Source organism: Hippichthys cyanospilos, chromosome 10, assembly GCF_059441005.1.
Source record: "Hippichthys cyanospilos isolate Australia breed blue-spotted pipefish chromosome 10, RoL_Hcya_1.0, whole genome shotgun sequence".
In the NCBI taxonomy this organism is placed as follows: domain Eukaryota; kingdom Metazoa; phylum Chordata; class Actinopteri; order Syngnathiformes; family Syngnathidae; genus Hippichthys; species Hippichthys cyanospilos.
Genome location: NC_142378.1, coordinates 4,052,940 through 4,072,500, shown reverse-complemented (window position 1 = coordinate 4,072,500; position 19,561 = coordinate 4,052,940). Strand labels below are relative to the sequence as shown.

The 19,561-nt window shown below is 36.7% G+C and overlaps 2 protein-coding genes across 2 annotated transcripts in view; one reads left to right on the top strand and one right to left on the bottom strand.

Moving 5' to 3' along the window:
* The window catches only part of LOC148416660 (uncharacterized), a 314,743-nt gene that overhangs the window by 65,893 nt on the left and 229,289 nt on the right, over positions 1-19,561 (bottom strand). The window lies entirely within an intron of this gene.
* The window catches only part of brinp3a.2 (BMP/retinoic acid inducible neural specific 3a, tandem duplicate 2), a 40,985-nt gene continuing 32,877 nt past the window's right edge, over positions 11,454-19,561 (top strand). Inside the window, exon 1 of the mRNA XM_088425383.1 lies at positions 11,454-11,960. The gene's annotated coding sequence lies outside the window, so the exon portion shown is untranslated. The remainder of the gene's footprint in view (positions 11,961-19,561) is intronic.

Here is a 19,561-nt window from a genome sequence, read left to right as displayed (position 1 = left end):
ATTAAATTACATAAATGCGATAACATTACATACTTTTTTGCTGGATTCTGTATTATCCTCTTGAGGACCAGTTTATTCATATGTGTCCACTTTTGTGTCCATTTTGTCTCAGCAAGACAGCAAAATGAATTGCATCCCAACCAAACATGAGACATCACTGGAAAGGCCAGAACGCCCTCGCCCGAGGACACTAGGACTGAGTTGAGTCGCGCCAATGAGTCAAAAAATAAAGACCAAAAACACTACACAGTGGACACAAATGGGTATGGGGGATACATGTTATATTGCATTTTCTGTCGAAGTTCTTTCCAGGGAAATCATCTTGTCCCCAATTCCAACACTTATATTCATCCCCACATAAATCGTATTTGCATTGTCGCAAACAAAAGTCTTTTTGTTGGCCTGAAATTGCGCAATTAGCTTTTTAAATTGGCTATTAACTACTTGACATGGCCGATTAAGAAGCTTGTATTGTCGTTGCGGTAGACTTTAAAAAAAAAAAAAAAGCTTTCAGAATATTAGAAGTCAGCCCCAAGGGAAAGCTTTGACATCTGCAAAGTAATCAGACAATGGCCACTTGTTTACCTAACGCCGCTTGTATGAAAAGAAGAAGACCTTCTACATAAACATCAACATCATTTTGAATTTTTTTTTTTTTTTTCCCCCTGCCGGCTTGTGCGTCCTTTGAAACCAGACTGCAGCGTTTTGTGAGTGGCATTTGCTCGAGCTTGTGGGTCAAAGCCTACTTGCAAATCAATCTTTGTGTTTTAATCTGTTTGCGCTACATGATGGCGGGGATTTACCGCACCGGCACAATTAAGGCTGTGTCAGCAATGTCGATAGTCTGTCACTCATGGAGATATACAAGAAATGGATTTTCAAATGCATCCCTGTTGCTGTCAAAAATGAGCTGCCAGCGTTCAAAAATGAAGGGGAGAACATTGAACTGTGGTGCCTTTCATGCAGGGACATGAAAAGTACGATTTGCTTTTCAAAATAAGAGCAAATGGGACATGAAGCAAATTTATGTAAAATTCTACTGCCGGCATATATATATATATATATATATATATATATATATATATATATATATATATATATATATATATATATATATATATATATATATATATATATATATATATATATTTATATTTATATATATATATATATATTTATATTTATATATATATATATATATATATATATATATATATATATATATTTATATTTATATATATATATATATATATATATATATATATATATATTTATATTTATATATATATATATATATATATATATATATATATATATATATATATATATATATATATATATATATATGTGGAACATTTCATGTTCCAATTATTTTGCTCTTTATTTGAAAAGAAACGCATAATATTATATATATATTGCACAAAGTTAATATATTATTATAAGTTAAGATATTTGCCTGCCTTTACTTTTCTTATATATATATATATATATATATATATATATATATATATATATATATATATATATATATATATATATATATATATATATATATTGCAAAGTGTGCAGGAGAATTTTACTACTATTTTATGTAGAATTTTACATAAAGTTGCTTCATGTTCCATTATATTTATTTATATATATATATATCTTCTATCTTTTAATGATGTGAAAGGAACATTATGCGTTTCTTTTCAAATAAAGAGCAAAATAATTGGAACATGAATTGTGTATCTTTTAAATAAATCTTTTGTATGACCTTATTTTGTCAAGGTTAGTACAGATGCATGTTGTTGTTGGTGTCTATTTCTGAGATAAAAAAAAAAAAAAATCTGAAAAAAACAATTTCACGAGGGGTACATTTTAAATCTTGATGACTAATGTCAGAAAGAAAAATAAAGGCAGGCAAATATCTTTAAATGCAAGTTAAACCACAGCCAAATATCAACACAATCCTCTGTGGGCAAAAACGTGCTGTGGTCTGACGAGTCCTCATTTGGAATTGTTTTTGGGGAAATAATAAACATCATATCCTCTGGGTCAGAAAGGAAAAAAACTGTTATTACCAGAACATCATCCAAAACAGGTACTGGGCAAAATTGACAAAACCAAAACAAATCCAAAGCAAATGGAGCCAAAGCTGGCAAAAAATATTTACCGAAGCCGCGGGGCAGGTTTGTGGCAGGAAGTGCACTCTGGCATATGAAGACTGTTGCGGTGGCACATTGTTGGATTGGAGAAATGCAAAGTTGAGAACTGTTGGCGGGTGCTGAGCACAGTGTAAACAATAGGATGGGATGTGTGCAGCAGGAAAGAAAAAGGAGGAAAATGAAGCAGACTCCATAAAGGGAGGGGGGGGCTAAAAAATAAATGTGTTTTCATTTAAATAATCAAGATGTTCTGGATTATTGTTACAATTTTCAATGGAAAAACAAAAATAAAAACTGAAGATTCCGTCCTTGGGATTGAATGAGTTAATAATGGTATCATCTTGCAAAATGATGTACAATGGTGCTGCATAACGATGATATGTTATTTTCCCTGGGAAAAATCGAAACAAATGTCGTAAAATACCTGGGATTTAATGTTTAAAAAAAAAAAAATCAGTTTTTGGGATTAAATGAATTATTAATGCCATTACATTACAAAATAATTTAACAATATAACTATGGATATTGGGAAAATTGAAAAAAAAGTACCTAGGATTTAATGTTTGAGCAATTAAAAACAAACAAAAAAAAACGTAAAATTACGTCTTTGGGGTTGAATGAGTTAACGATGCCATTACATTACAAAATAATGAAATAATGTAACTATGGATATTGGAAAAATAGAAAAAAAACATAAATAAGTACCTAGGATTTAATTATTGAGCGATTTAAAAAAAAACGTAAAATTATGTCTTTGGGATTGAATGAGTTAACGATGCCATTACATTACAAAATAATGTAATAAAGTGACTATGGATATTGGAAAAATAGAAAAAAAAACATAAATACCTAGGATTTAATGTTTGAGCAATAAAAAAAAACAAAAAACAAAAACGTAAAGTTCCGTCTTTGGGATTGAATGAGTTAACAATGCCATTACATTACAAAACAAAGCACAAAAGTGCTGTATAGCTATGACTTTTGGGGTGATGTTATTTCCTCTTGGAAAAATAACATTAAATCCCAGGTAATTATTTATGTTTCTTATTAGAGCAATTTTTAAAAAAAACGTAAAATTCCGTCTTTGGTATCGAATGAGTTAATACCACAATAGTGTCACAAAACAAAGTAGAAAAGTGTCACATAACAACGGCTGTCAGGCTGATACGTTACTTGACCCGAATGTTTTTATTTTCTTGGTTCTTTTATTTTGTTTTCAAACGAAGCGCCGCGCAATTTGACTCGCTACGTTCAATGAAAATCGGCGGGCGGGACTCCCGATAAAACGCCAAGCCGCGCTCGGGTAAAAAGAACGGCGGGCTGAAAGACGGGGGCGAGTCCCGGGAACGCCAAGTGACCCCCCCCCAGCCGACGGAGATAATAAAAGGGCGGGAGAAAGAGCGTTTTGCGACAACGGCGCGGGGAAAAGCGCGTGACTCAGCGAAACGCGCGGCGCCATTAAAAGGAGATTTACAGGCGCTTTCGGACAAACGTGTGCAGCCGGCGCCGTAAGTAGAGGTGGTTCTGTATTTGGAGGACATTACAAATTGACACTGTACGTCTCGGGACCACTGAATCATTTATTACGGCCCGGCGCTACTTTATGCCGTCTACGCGGCGACGGCTTTGGCAATGTGCTGTCCGCCGCAAATTTATCGGCGCGAGTCGGCCGTCTCGCTCTCTCGCTAACCCTCGTTTTCATCTTCGGCTCTCCATAAAAAAAATCCTTCGGAGGGGTTTTAAAGATGGCCCAATGTTGCGGGCGGGTGCGTTGGATCCGTCTGCGATTGTGCGGGTTTTTTTTTTTAGTTTAATTTCCTTTTAACTTTTGATGTATGTTTTCCTTTTAATGTGTTTTTTTAATATTTTATTTTAAAATATTTATATATTATTAATATATTGATATATATATATTTTTTATTTACATTGGTAGTTTAACTTTTTTAAATGTTTATTTTAATGTGCTTTTCTTAAAATTTGTATTTATTTAAATTTATTAAAATTTATTTAAATTTCTAATTTTGTGCAGGGTTGTGCAGTTTTTTTTTTTGTTTTTTTTAGTTTAATTTCCTTTTAACTTTTGATGTATGTTTTTATTTTAACGTGTTTTTAGTTTAATATTTTATTTTAAAATATTTATATATTATTAATATATTGATATTTTTTATTTACATTGGTAGTTTAACTTTTTTAAATGTTTATTTTAATGTGCTTTTCTTAAAATTTGTATTTATTTAAATTTATTAAAATGTATTTAAATTTGTAATTTTGTGCAGGGTTGTGCGGGTTTTTTTTGTTTTTTTTTAGTTTGATTTCCTTTTAACTTTTGATGTATGTTTTTATTTTAACGTGTTTTTATTTTAAATATTTTATTTTAAAATATTTATATATGATTAATATATTCATATTTTTTTTATTTACATTGGTAGTTTAACTTTTTTAAATGTTTATTTTAATGTTTTTATTAAAATTTGTATTGATTAAAATTTATTTAAATTTGTAATTTAATGTTATTGTTCATTTAATTTCATTTTCAATTTAATTTAATTTAAAATATAATTGAATTTTTACTGTAGTGTAAATTTTTATATTTAACAAAATCAAGCAAAAATTTTCAATTAAAATTCAATTTAAATGATCCTTCTTAAAAATTTGAATTGAATTTTTAAATTATTTTCATTTAATATATTTAGATGTAATTTTGAAAGTGTATTGTGATGTCGTTCAATAAAACAAAGGCGTACTCCAATATATATTGCAATATATTGGGTAAATTTGTCAAAAAATACATACATATATAAATAATGAAAACATGACAATAACATTCTCAACTGTGTGGCAATATTCATCACAAACACTCGTTTGGAAATAGATGTTTTGCTGATGCTAATAAAGTTTTTTGACACAAAAATGGTCCAAATACTGCACAAGGGTTAAACACAACTAAAAGCAAAGAATTTTTGAAAGAGTTTTCTTCCCTTCCATGTCAAAAATCGCCGACAAGTGGATCCCTTTTTTGTTTATATTTGACAAAAACACCCTGCTTGAGAAAGAAATGAAACGCAACGGTTTTGTTGTGCCAAACATAAAAGACCTTTGACCCCGATTGTGTTCTTGTTCTCCAGTCTCTCTTATTGATATTTCGGACTCTTTACCGTTTTCATCTTTCCTTTCTCCGTTCTCTACCCCATATACACCCAAAAAATAATAATATAATCTCTGGCTTCGCACGTGGCACCTTCGAACCCGGGGTCATAAATCACATCGCAAACACTTTCACGGGGCAAAGATAGCACAGATTTTGTTGACGCTATTCCCAATATTCTTTGACCTGAAAGAGGTTTTGACCACACGCTTTCAGCGTTGAGCAGAAGCAGTAATTATGGCGGCTGCTATTATCTAGTCTGGGACCGTTTAATTTTTCATGTTTAGCCTTCCCCCTGATAAGAAGAGACGGCTCAAATTGAACGGCGCCCGGAGTGCGCTTACGATGGTCATTTAAACAGCTTGAAATATGTAGGCGCTTTTTCTGCTTCTGAGCGTGCACGTTATTGATTCCTTTGAGGTGGCATCAATCATGGCGATAACTTCACCGTCACGGAAAGGACCGGGAGCCATCAGTCAAGAAAACAAAAATCTATTGGCTCTTTATCCTCCCGCTTTGTTTTACCCCGTCGTCTTGTCCTGCACGAGGCGTGAGACGTATGCGGGCGTCCCGCGACGTCGCGTTTTCTATCTTCTGCCATCCGAGTTGTGCTTTGCTAGCGGCGAATACAAGGTATGATGGGAAATGTTTGTTTCGCAAAAAGAACGGAATTGCTGCCGTTTATGACGATCGCTCGACCCGGGAAATACGTTGAGATTTTCTTTTATTATTCGTAATGGGCTCAAAAAAAACATATTGTCCTTGTGTAACCCTGAGAACCGGCCTCTCATTTGTGTCCAAATATTTTTTTTGTCTATATCTTGTGACTTTTTGTTGCAACCCTACGGAGTCCCGGTGTCCTCATTTGGGGACATCCTGGTCATTCCGATGATGCCCCATGTGTTTGGGAGGTGTAAGTATAATGCTCTATCTTCCTGAGAACTGGCCTTCTCATTTGTGTCCAAATGTTTTTTTTTTGTCTATATCTTTTGACTCGTTGGCGCAACCCTACAGAGTCCCAGTGTCCTCATTTAGGGACATCCTGGTCTTTCCGATGATGCCCCATGTGTTTGGGAGGTGTAAGTATAATGCTCTATCTTCCTGAGAACCAGCCATCTCATTTGTGTCCAAATATTTTTTTTTGTCTATATCTTTTGACTTTTTTGCGCAACCCTACGGAGTCCCAGTGTCCTCATTTGGGGACATCCTGGTCTTTCCGATGATACCCCATGGTTTTGGGAGGTTTAAGTATAATGCTCTATCTTCCTGAGAACCGGCCTTCTCAGTTGTGTCCACATGCTTTTTTTAGTCTATATCTTTTGACTCGTTGGCGCTATGCTACAGAGTCCCAGTGTCCTCATTTGGGGACATCCTGGTCTTTCCGATGATGCCCCATGTGTTTGGGAGGTTTACGTATAATGCTATATCTTACTGAAAGCCAGTGTATCTTTTGCATCCACTTCAGTGGACATTTGCTTTTGATCATTATAGTTTGACTAATTAAACTATCTGACTAAGTCCGAGTGCCCTCCCTTGAGGACATCCTGGCCTTTCCAAAGATGTCCAATGTGTTTGGAAGATTTTAAGGAAAATGCTATATCTTCCTGAAATCGAGTACATTCATTTGTGTCCACTGTTGTGGACGTTTGTTTTTTGCTCGTTATGTTTTATCTTATTGAACTGTTAAGTCCTAGGGCCCTCATTTGAGGACATCAGGCCTTTCCAATGATGGCTTGTGTGTGTGTGGGTGATTTAAAGAGAATGCTACATCCTCCAGCCTATTAATTTGCATTCACTGCGGTGGACATTTGTTAGTAATCCTCATCTTTTACTCGTTGAAGCTACCTCACCAAGTCCCGGTGTCCTCATTTGAGGACCAAATTGCCTTTTCATTTGTTTATAGGTTTCGCTGGGATAAAAACACCTTCGCTGTCTTGATGAGACACAACAAAATGGACACATCAATGGACAAAATTCCACGGAGGCTATACAAAGTCCTAGTGACCTCAATGGAGGACACAACGTCCTTTCAGATGAAGTCCGGCGTGTTTGTCCGGGGTGCAATTCCTTTTGCTTTTTTTCTGAGACAAAACGGACGGACGGTGGACACAAATAAATAGGCTGGCTCTCAGGAGGATGTAACAAAGTTGTAGGCGCAAAATAACAGGCGGAGGCCTTCAGCCTTCACACAATTAGATGATGATTCAGGAGTGTAATGGTGTGCGGAAAGCCAGCCTTGTCAATCTGCTGGTCCTTGATTTCCCGCTTTCAATGTGGCCTTGCTGGTATTGCGACTCCCCCGATGACGCTACTGGTGGAAATGTCCCGTAGAGGAGGAAAAGGATGCTCGAGAGATGCGCTCGTGTGATTTTTATCACCCGCCGGAGAGCCTTTCTGTCTTCCGCGGTGCAGGAGATGCGGTGCGAAGTTGCCGAAGATTTCGCCGGCATTTCAAGAGCTGGTGGGAGGAATGCAAAAGTTTTCAAGTAAACCTTTGCGATTGGACTCCAAGCAGGTGCGGTCTTCCCCCCCCCCCCCCCATCTACGATCGATAATCGTCTCCCGGCGGAGGTTGTGTATATCAAGGAAGTTCACGTGAGCGCCACCCGGGACGCTGTCTGGGCCAGCTGCCTTTTGCCCATCGATTCTGCTGATGTCACTGACAGCGATTGGTCCTCGGCGGCTGCTGTGACGGTTGAGCTTGGAGCTGAAAACCGCCGTGGACTTTGGGAAAAGCCGCTGATGAATAGTGAGATACCGAAGAAGCCTTTGGCTTTGAACATGCCAACAAAAATGGTGAAACACGTGAAACACATGGAGAGCACATGACAGATTTTATATATTATACACACAATGAAATATAGCTTTCAGGACCTTGGACAGCGCATATAAAAAATCTCTCTCTCTCTTTCTCTCTATATATATAGGTTCTGAAAGATATATATATATATATATATATATATATATATATATATATATATATATATATATATATATATATATATATATATATATACAATAAAATATATCTTTCAGAACCTTGGACAGCACAGGACATATGAAAAAATACAGAAAAGAGATCTAATAAAATATTAAAAAAATATATACATATTAAACACACACATATATATATATATATATATATATATATATATATATATATATATATATATATATATATATATATATATATATATATATATATATATATATATATATATACATACAATGAAATATACCTTTCAGACCCTTGGACAGCGCAGGACATATGAGAAAATATAGAAAAAATATCTAATAAAATATAAAAAAAAAAAAATATATATATATATATATATATATATACACATATATATATATATATATATATATATATATATATATATATATATATATATATATATATATATATATATATATATATATATATATACACAATGAAATATATCTTTCGGGACCTTGGACAGCGCAGGACATATGATTAAATATAGAAAATATATCTAATAAAATATAAAAAAAAAAAAAAATATATATATATATATATATATATATATATATATATATATATATATATATATTTATGTATCATGGCTTGAAAAAATTGTAGTGCGGTTTAATGAATTAATGACTTAATTTAAAGAGAAAATTTTCTAATTTAATTTATGTCGGCCTCAACGATTTTAACGATGGATTAATCTGACATATTTTTGTCGATTAATCTGAGAATAATAGTAAATAGATATTGGTGAATAATTGAAAAATAATATCCATATCTTCGTTAAAAAAAAAACATTACTTCAAGTAGATTGTAAAAAAAAAAAAAAAAAAACAATTCAGTGAATGCCTTTGTCTGCAACATGTTGAAAAATAGCATTGGCAAAAATGTTGCTCACTGTAAAAAAAAAAAAAAAAAAGTCAAGGTTTAATCTCAATCATTCTTCTTTCACAGAAGATTACGGCGACGGGAAAATATTTGCCAATAACAACCCTAATCAGACACAAATTTTTAGCGTCACAGCAGAGCGGAGAGAAGCAAACAAAGGCACAATCCCAAAACGGCCCATTTCCCAAATTTCAAACCGGGCCTGGATTTTTTCTACATTTTCACCACGCAACCTCCGCTTGACCTCGTCCTCCGGTCCGAGCCTTCCCTCCACGTCATTTGAATAAAAATCACCTGCCATATTCCAGCTGACGTGACCGTCCCGTCAATGATGTTTTTGCTGCTTGACCTTTGCGTGTTTTGAGTTTCGTCGCAATGGATCACGTCAATAAAAAAAAAAACATCAACAGAATTTCACAAATAAGCCGTTAGATTTTATTGCGGCCACATCTTAATAAGAATGGACGCTATATACACAGGAAAAAAAAACAAAACAAAAACGGATTTGACAGAATGCCCAAGCGGAATACAACTTAATTTGACACCCGTGGCACGCTGCGGAATACTAAACGGCCGCACTTCATGCAGGAGTGCATTCATTAGCAAGTCAACCAAGCGCATGTGCCTGCAGACTTTTTACACATTAAAAAACGGAGAAATGTGTTTCCCTATTTCGGCAAAAACGCGAAAAACCCGTGGCGTCGGTGACGTAGCGTTTTTTCATTTCAATTTTGCCTCGACATAAAGAATGTCGATTGTTTTTTTCTCATGTTTTCAACCCCGTGGCGTTTAGTTCAACGGGTCATACCTGTGTTGATTTTTTTTTACTCGCCAACAGGGGGCGATATCCAAGCAACAAATGAAAAAACCACTGGTAAACACAATCAGGCATGTCACTGTTGTGTTGGTGCACCATTCTAACAATCCAAGTCAATTCTGGTGCTATAAAAGTTGACAGCAAACAAAATTTCCTCCCGCCCAAATATGAGAGACATCATGTCCTTTATTAAGGACACTGGGACAGGCATAAAGAAGAGACAGTATTTGGTGTTTTGCTTTTGAATTGCTATTTCACCTGCCACCAGGGGGCAATTTCCCACCAAAAAATGAAACAGATTAGAAGTATTGATTTTGAGTTTGAACTGCATATTTTTACTCCACTGGTAAACGCAATCAGGCATGTCACTGTTATGTTGGTGCAGCATTCTAACAAACCAAGTCAATTCTGGTGCTATAAAAGTTGACAGCAAACCAAATTTACTCCCGCCCAAATATGAGAAACATCATAAGACAGGCAAGGATGTCCTCTATTGAGGACACTGGGACAGGCATAAAGAGGAGACAGCGTTTGGTGTTTTGCTTTTGAACTGCTATTTCATCTGCCACCAGGGGGCGATTTCCAACCCACAAATGAAACAGATTAGAAGTATTGATTTTGAGTTTGAACTGCATGTTTTTACTCCACTGGTAAACACAATCAGGCATGTCACTGTTGTTTTGGTGCAGCATTCTAACAATCCAAGTGTCAATCCAAGTCAATTCTGGTGCTATAAAAGTTGACAGCAAACCAAATTTCCCCCCGCCCAAATATGTGAGACATCATTAGACAAGCAAAGATGTCCTCTATTGAGGACACTGGGACTTAGTTGGGTAGAGCCAAAGAGTCCAAACTTTACCATATTTTTTAACTAAAATTCCCAACTAAACTAAACTTCCTCAATGAGTTATTTGCCATTGCATATGCATTTTTTTCTTTTTGTCTCACTGATGTTTCTTATGTTTTGATCAAATGCATCGTGAAACAAAACAGAACCGGTTGCACTTTTCCTCTGTATGGTTCAATTCTGACCCTGTAATTTTCGCACTTGTAGTCATTATAAAAATGTCAGCCTGAATCCATTCACTTTCTGATTTATGGCCATTTGAGCAGATCGACCCCCCCCCCCTTTCCCTCCCCCCTCCCTCAATGCGTTCAACGCCATCCTTTTAACAGGAACCCTTTCCTTTTGGACGGCTCCAATTCCAAATAAGCGCGGCATTATCGGGACATCAATTTCACTACACGGGTGTCATTTGACTTTTTTTTTTTTGGGAGGGGGGGAGGAAAGCGCGCGAGACGATGCGCGCTATCATTCTCGCCACGTCGCCCACGTTCGAGTCCCCTCAGGCGGCTCTTACAGAAGGCTACTTGTGTGTGTGAAACATGTGACTGTGAGAGAGCGAGCGAGCGAGTAAGAGAGAGAGAGAAAGAGAGAGAGGGGGGAGCGAGCCTGTGATCTGCAGCCGGGCGCCTTGCGCACACTTTCCGCCGCCTCGCGAGCTTCCCGGCGGATCAAGTTGGGAAGGACGGCGCGGAATTGGAATTCTATCGGAATTTTGCTTGGATTTCCGTGCGGGAGCGGATTCCACAACATCTGTGATTGGCATCCCGCATCCCTCCTCCTCCTCAACCTCCCGCCTCCTCTTCCTCCTCCACTTTGCTCTGCTCCTGAATACATCGCCCGGCGGATGGTATCATTTTGTAAAGTCATTAGAAAAAGGTCAAGGCTCGCCATTCTAGGAACTGCGAAGACGCCGACTTTGGCAAAGTTTTTCGCTGACGTAGACCCGAGCCGCGGATTAGTCGGAGTCGTCGTTGTTGACGTTTCGCCCCGGCGGGATCCTCCAGTCACATTTTGGATTTTTTTTTTTTGGGGGGAACCCAAGGTCGAGTGAAATGAGTTGAAAAGACGTCATCGGCATCTATTGGAATGGGAAGCGTAAAGTTTACCTGATCCAAACTGAGGTGAGTCTAAAAGTGAGCATTTATAACAAAAGCCTTATGACCTACTGTGATGTGTATGAAATGATTTTTTTTTGGTTAAATGCGGGCTGAATTTTCCCACACTCGTATCGGCCGCTTCCCCGCCCCCGCACACCCACACACAAACAAAAACAAAAATCATTCAGAATCTTCCTGCACAACGGCGAGCTGCTACATCGACACATTTGGCGAACTGGCAGGATGCCAATATACGTGTACCCCTGGGGGTATGCGAGGGCACTGCATGTGGGATTTTAAAAGGGTTTTGCCAGTAAATCAAATTTCATACTGTGAAAGGGAAAGCATATGTCCCCTTTCAAATTAAGAGCGAATCAATTGGAACTCAAACTTTTGCTGAATTGTGTCATTGTGAAAACGCTGTATGGATTTGCTTGCGTTTCATATTCATGCACTTTGTTATTAGTTCATTCAATTAGCAATTTTAATGCAACTCACAGCACATTTAACGCTCCAACTCCATGGATGTCGGCGACAGGAACACTATGTTTTCTTTTCAAATAAAAGCAAATCAACTGGAACACGAAACAACCTTTTGAATGGATTACTTTAATTTTGATGACAGAAAGAAAAAAAGTCTAATTAAGAGCAAATGAATTGGAACAGTTATTAACTTGGTTGTTTATATGCATATACAGACATTAATTCAATTGAATTAGCTAGCTAATGAAATTCATAACACATTCAATACCCTCGTCTGACTGAATATACTGTATTTGGGAGAGAGCATTTCTTTTCATATTAAGAGCGAATTAATTGGAACATGACACAATGTCATGCTAAATTTGATTATAGGGATTTCTTTGCAAAATGTTGAAAGGTATACAGTAGTTGAATGTTGATGACAGGAAGAGAAAAAGATATTTTCTAACTAAGAGCAAATCAATTGGAACAGGTGCTTGTTAAATTGCATAATAGGAACTCCTTTACAAAATGTCGAATAGATTGTTGTACCTGGATATTTATGACTGGATGAGAAAAACTCATTTTCAGATTAAGAGCAAAATAATTTGAACATAAATCAATTTATTGCTAAATTGTGTATTAGTGACTGCTTTACAAAACATTACATGAATTTATTTTATGTTTTGTACAGATATGCACGAACATTAGTTCAAATAAATTAGCAAGTTCAATGTTCTATTCATGCAGGTATAAAATGTTCATTGCCCTTATCCAACCAATTATAAGTACTTCATTTGGAAAAGTACATTTTCAAATTAAGAGCAAACTATCTGGAAAATGAAGCAACTTCATGGTATATTGGGTTATAGTGATCCCTTTGCAAAACGTTGGATTATTGTGCTTGGATGTTGGGAACAGGAACAGAAAAATAAACTTTCAAATGAAGAGCAAATTAATTGGAACAGAAATTAACCTATCGCTAAATTGTGTAACTATGGTTTGGAAAATGTTGTCTGGATTTCTTTATTTTGTTCAGTTTTTACAACTTAGAAACACATTTAATGCTCTAGTCCAACTGCATAGATTGTACATGGGTGTTGGTGACAAGAGTGCATTTTTCTTTTCAAATTAAAAGCAAAATAATTGGAACAATCGGAATAATTGTCATCTGTGACTCACCCCCCCCCCCCCCACCCAGCATTGCCTGGTAGCCCCCCCCCCCGAATAAATCACCATGAAACAACTGTTGACTACTTTTTACAGCGTTCATACAGGTTTAAGGTTAGTCTAAAACTGAAAAAAAAAATAACAAAATGCTTCAAATAACTTGAAATGAAAAGAATATTATGAAAGTCCTTACTTTATTGCAATTGCATTTCGCATGGCAAAAACAAAGCCGATGGGGTCACCTACGCCCCCCCCTTCTTGCATTGCCCCCCATAAAAAAATAAGACTAAAATCTATAAAAATTGCAAAGTATACCTAAATCCATATCCTTTTCAAAATTAACAAAAGAAAAAAAAAGCAACACAAATCAGCTTTAAACAACTGTTGACTACTTTTTACAGTGTTTATCCAGGTTACAGGTTAGTCTCAAACTGCAAAAAATAACCAATTGCAAAGTGCTTGAAATATTATGGCAATTCTTGTTTAATTGCAATAGAATTTCATGTGGCAAGTCTCAAACTTTTTACAGTGTTTATCCAGGTTACAGGTTAGTCTCAAACTGCAAAAAATAACCAATTGCAAAGTGCTTGAAATATTATGGCAATTCTTGTTTAATGGCAATAGAATTTCATGTGGCAAGTCTCAAACTTGGTTCGTCTGCCCCCCCCCCCCCCCCCCCCCCCCCCCCCCAATCATTACTCGCCCATCCCTAATAAAAAATCCCAGCCGTCTCCGAATGATGCATTTCACCCCGCGGCCGCACCTGAGAGACGGCGTGATTTGTGGAAACGTTGAAGCGCCACTCGTCTAATGAGCCAAATGTCCCGAAAGCGAGCAATAACGTTACGAATACGATCCTGCCCGGCCGGACTCTCGGCAAAACGTGGAATCCGGATTTTTTTTTTTCATAAGGATGAGGAGCGGGTTAGATTCACAGCGCGATTTCCCCACTCGATCACGGCTGTAATTTTCAGCGCCTCTTCCCGGTTTTTGGGGGGGGCCGAAGCGCCAAAGCGTCAGAGTGTTTATCGGGCCACAACAGTGCCACTGTTCAGCTGTGTCCTCATCTGTCCCGCGAGACGGGCCAACCTGACCGCGTCCAAGCCTGAAAGGCACACTGTCTCATCTTATGAAGTGATAGATATCTGGCCTTGAAGCGGCTTCCAGTCCGCTACAAACGGAAAGGTGCTCTATAATATTCAGCCGTCTCGCATGTATTACGCTACGTAGACGCCGCCGCGCGTCCATGACGCGGGGGATGTGAGTGAGCTGACATTTACAGGCCGGCCGTGCTAACTGGAGAAACGCCCGCCGAAAATGGGACGCTTCTTCTTCTTCTCTCGCGGAAAAAACGGCTGATGCCTGAAGGGAGAATCATAAACAAATCAGTCACTTTTCGCCGCACGTTTCTTGAAAAATCCAGGTGAGAAAATATGGCATATAACGCCTGAATTGATCTATTTATATTAATTTAGTTCAAATAATACAGTGGACCCCCGGTTAGCAACATCCCTGCCTTTCGTTTTTTATCATCTAACGACGTGGACCCTGATTTTTTTTTTGTCCCCTCTTTACACCATTTCTTTCACCTTACAACGTGGACCCTGATGTTTTCTTTGTCTTCTCTTTACACCATTTCTTTCACCTTACGACACATCCAACATGGCGGTCAATGTGCGTGCGTGACCGCCATGTTGGATGCTTCCCCGCTCATGCGTCTATACCCGCGTCACTGCTTATGTCATTACAATACCGGTCTGCTATTAGTCAGGGTCACGATTCAAGATGGCGGTATTTTCAAGCTTTGCTCTTGTGTGAGTGCTTAAATCGTATTTATTGTGCATTTTATTGCTTAATTCAAAGTTGAATGGGTTAGCCACGGGTTTCAAAATTGCTCGTGATGTTAAATAGAGAAGTAAAAAGATTAGCATGGAAACGAAGCTGGAGATAATCAAGAAGTACGAAGAAGGCTAAGCTAGCCTAGCCTAGCCTAGGAAATATGGCCATAACAAGCTTGTCACATCACTCAAAGGGAAATAAAGCCTTTCTAAACGTTTTATTTATCATGTTATTTCATTGTATACATCTATATTCAACATTCTTACCAGGTAAAACTTACAGATTTCACAAAGGGTCACAAAAACGTGTCTCAATTGAGGCCACGCCCTCCTTCCTCACTACAACATGTAATACCAACAGCGGCCAGAGGGGGCGCCAAAAAAGAAAGATCAAGCCAAACAAAGCACAAACAAAGCACTAATCAATAACTTTTAAAGGCTAAACTAAATCAGTTCCAAAACATCATTTTTCGGTTGAACCCATGTGACGCGGTACCAGTTGATCCACGGACCAGTACCAAGCCGCGGACCGGTGATTGGGGACCTCTGTTATAGAGCAACATCAAAACAAAAGTCTCTAATATTTTTACCCTACCTCTTCATGTTAGCGGCACAGGTTTGCAGTCCAAAAATAATATCATCACAAAATTCCATCTTAGCGCTTCATGCTATTTTTAGTACCACCTATGATGCTAATATTTTAGCTTTTTTTTTTTTTTTTTTCAATCCAACAGTTGTACTACAGAGGCAGAAAATTTCCGGAAGATCTATGTGGTGTCACCGAACTTCAAAATTATTTCCCACATATGCAGAGTCAAGATCGGTAAACAAACTTTGATATGGAAAATTAAGCGTATGCTACGAGAGATAACACTGCGGAATATTGTAAAGTCATTTGCCGGGGACGTGGGCGTCGTAATAAGCCTGACGTAAGAAGATAATGAAAAGAAAAAAAACCCACAAATGTAAGGATGGAAAACATACGACAAGATTGGCGTTTTTTTTTTTGTTTTTTTTTCCGCTGTGGCGCTCATTATCTGCAGCAGTCCGTCTTCAGCGTTTGCAGGCGGGGAAATGAAAAGACGGAAAACGGGCTTGGGAAAATTCGGAAAAAGCGAAATATGTCATTGGGGGATTTTGGATTTACTTTGGCATTCAAATGGATTCTCTTAGATGAAGACAGAGTGGAAATTAAACGGAAATCTCTCTCTGCGGTGAGCGCTAATTGAATGTTAGGCTTGAATATATTTCGTAAAAGCACAGATGCCGAAAAAGCTCCCGTCACTCACCAAAATGTAACGGACTTCATTTTTTTTACCGCTGTGAAAAGACTGAAATGATGCCTTCACGCTTAGTGTTTGTGATTTGAATCATTTCAACCTCATCTCAGTTTTGAATGGAATATTTTGTCTATATTTAACAATTTCGTGAACAAAAATACAAATAAGTACACGGCATCGAATGTCCGTACTCCTAAAACGTTAAATTCCGTCTTTGGGAGACAATGAATCAAATTAATTAGATTAAGTCATGGTTTAAAAAAAAACGCAAAGAATCATCCACTTATTTCCTCATTTTTACCAGTGAAAAGTGAATATTTTGTCTAAGTTTAACTATTTTAGTGCCGTACAATTTTAGACACTAGTTTAGCATAACATTTGACAATTTGTGGAAAAACACACAAATAATTACAAGGCAGAGAATGTCTGTATTCCTAAAACGTTAAAAAAAAAAAAAAATATATATATATATATATGAAAAATTATCAACTATCTTCTGCTAAAATAATCATTTTAACCCTTGTGCAATATTTTGTCCATTTTTGGGTCATTTCTTACCACATCATTCTGGCTGTATTTTAGCCAAGAAATGGCGCACTCCTGCTAGTGTGATAACTAAGTTGAACTTAGATAGGTTGTTACCATCTGGGCAAAAATTTCAGCTCCCTGGACTCTTCTTTCAATGCTTTCCCTTTCAATGTGAAAAGCCTTTCATGCAAAGGCCCAAAATCGGACAAAATACCACATAAGGGTTAAAAAAAGTTATGAGTTGACATGAAACTTATTTTAAATCAATATTGTTTATTTTTATCTGAGTTGAGGTCCTGAAAAGTAGCAAAATTTCAAATACGAGTGCTAAGAGCCATGTTTATTCAAGGCTGCAGCGCCCCCCAAAAAAATCGCCTTTGATAAAATGACACTTGTGTTATCTTCTGACAGAGTGAGAGACGTGCAGATATCCAGCTTTCATGGGTACCGCCGTCTTGCATTAATATTGATTGCCATTCTTTTTGAAGATTGAAAATCATAAACTGAAACCCCCACATGTACAAATTAAAGCTGAAAAAAGATCAGCGGCTGAAAGTGTGGGTGAAAGTCGCTAAATAATGCAGTCGCAATTGTTGCCCCTGCGGGTAGGCGCGACCATTTATCCATCTTGAAATTCACACGCCCGTGCTAATGACATTCCGATTCAAGCAGGTTGGGATTTTTTTTTTTTTCCCAATGATTGTTTATTTTAAGACTTTATTTTTTTCACCTGATAACAAAATCCAAGAGTAAATCTTGCAATCGTGACAAACGTTTTTCCAAAGTATAACACGATACGTACAGGAGTTAAGTCCATACGTTTCAAAAGGAAAATTCATATACAAAAATGACGCGAATCAGATTTCCGTGGCCAAGGGTGTCAAACTCGTTTAGGCTCCGGGTCCTACATGGAGGAAATCTATTCTCAAGTGGCCCAGACTGGTAAAATTATGGAATTTAACTCAAAAACAATTAGTGTCACTTATAAGTAGAGTTTTGCTACGTGCACCGGCCTGGTTCCAATTCCCAGGGAATAGCAGGTTGAAAATAATGGCAATCTTTTGCAAATTTTCTTTTCCGCCTTTTTACCTGTAACGTTACGGTTAATTATAGTAAGTATGGATACGATCAGCTTTTATTTTTAAGAAAAAAGTGCATCTTATATTTGGGAAATTACGGTAATTAGTTACCAGATTGGGTAGTCTTTACTATTTTATGTATAATTAATCATTAAAATCTATTGCAAATATCATTCTCCGCCTTCTTGCTTGTAACGTTCTGGTTAATTATCGTAAGTATGAATACGTTTGACCTTAGTTATAAGTACGAATACGATCACCCTTTATTCTAAGGAAAAAGTGCGTCTTATATTTGGGGGATTACGGTAATTAGTTACCAGATTGAGTAGCGTTTAATTTTGTTTTGTATAATTAATAATTATAACCTATTGCAAACCTGCCTTCTTGCTTATAACGATGCGGTTATTTATAGTGAGTACGAATAACATCGCCCTTTATTTTGTAAGAAAAGGTGCGTTTTATATTTTGGGGATTACGGTAATTAGTTACCAGATTGAGTAGCGTTTATTTTTGTTTCGTATAATTATTAATGAGAATCTTAGTACAAATTTCTTTTTTCACCTAATTGCTTATAACGCTACGGTTAATTATCGTAAGTCCGAATAACATCGCCCTTTATTTTGTAAGAAAAGGTGCGTTTTATATTTTTGGGATTACGGTAATTAGTTACCAGATTGAGTAGCGTCTATTTTTGTTTTGTATAATTATTAATGAGAATCTTAGTACAAATGTCCTTTTTCACCTAATTACTTATAACGCTACGATTAATTATCGTAAGTACGAATAACATCGCCCTTTATTTTTTAAGAAAAGGTGTGTTTTATATTTTGGGGATTACGGTAATTAGTTACCAGATTGAGTAGTGTTTTGTTTAATTATTAATGAGAATTTTAGTGCAAATTTCCTTTTTCACCTAATTGCTTATAACGCTACGGTTAATTATCGTATGTACGATTACCTTTGCCCTTTATTTTTTAGTAAAAATTCGTCTCATATTTGGCGGATTACGGTAATTAGTTACCAGATTGAGTAGCATTTAATTTTGTTTTGTATAATTAATAATTATGACCTATTGCAAACCTGCCTTCTTGCTTATCACGATACGGTTAACTTGCAAATTTCCTTTTTCACCTAAATGCTTATAACGCTACGGTTAATTATCGTAAGTACGAATAACATCGCCCTTTATTTTTTAAGAAAAGGTGTGTTTTATATTTTGGGGATTACGGTAATTAGTTACCAGATTGAGTAGTGTTTTGTTTAATTAT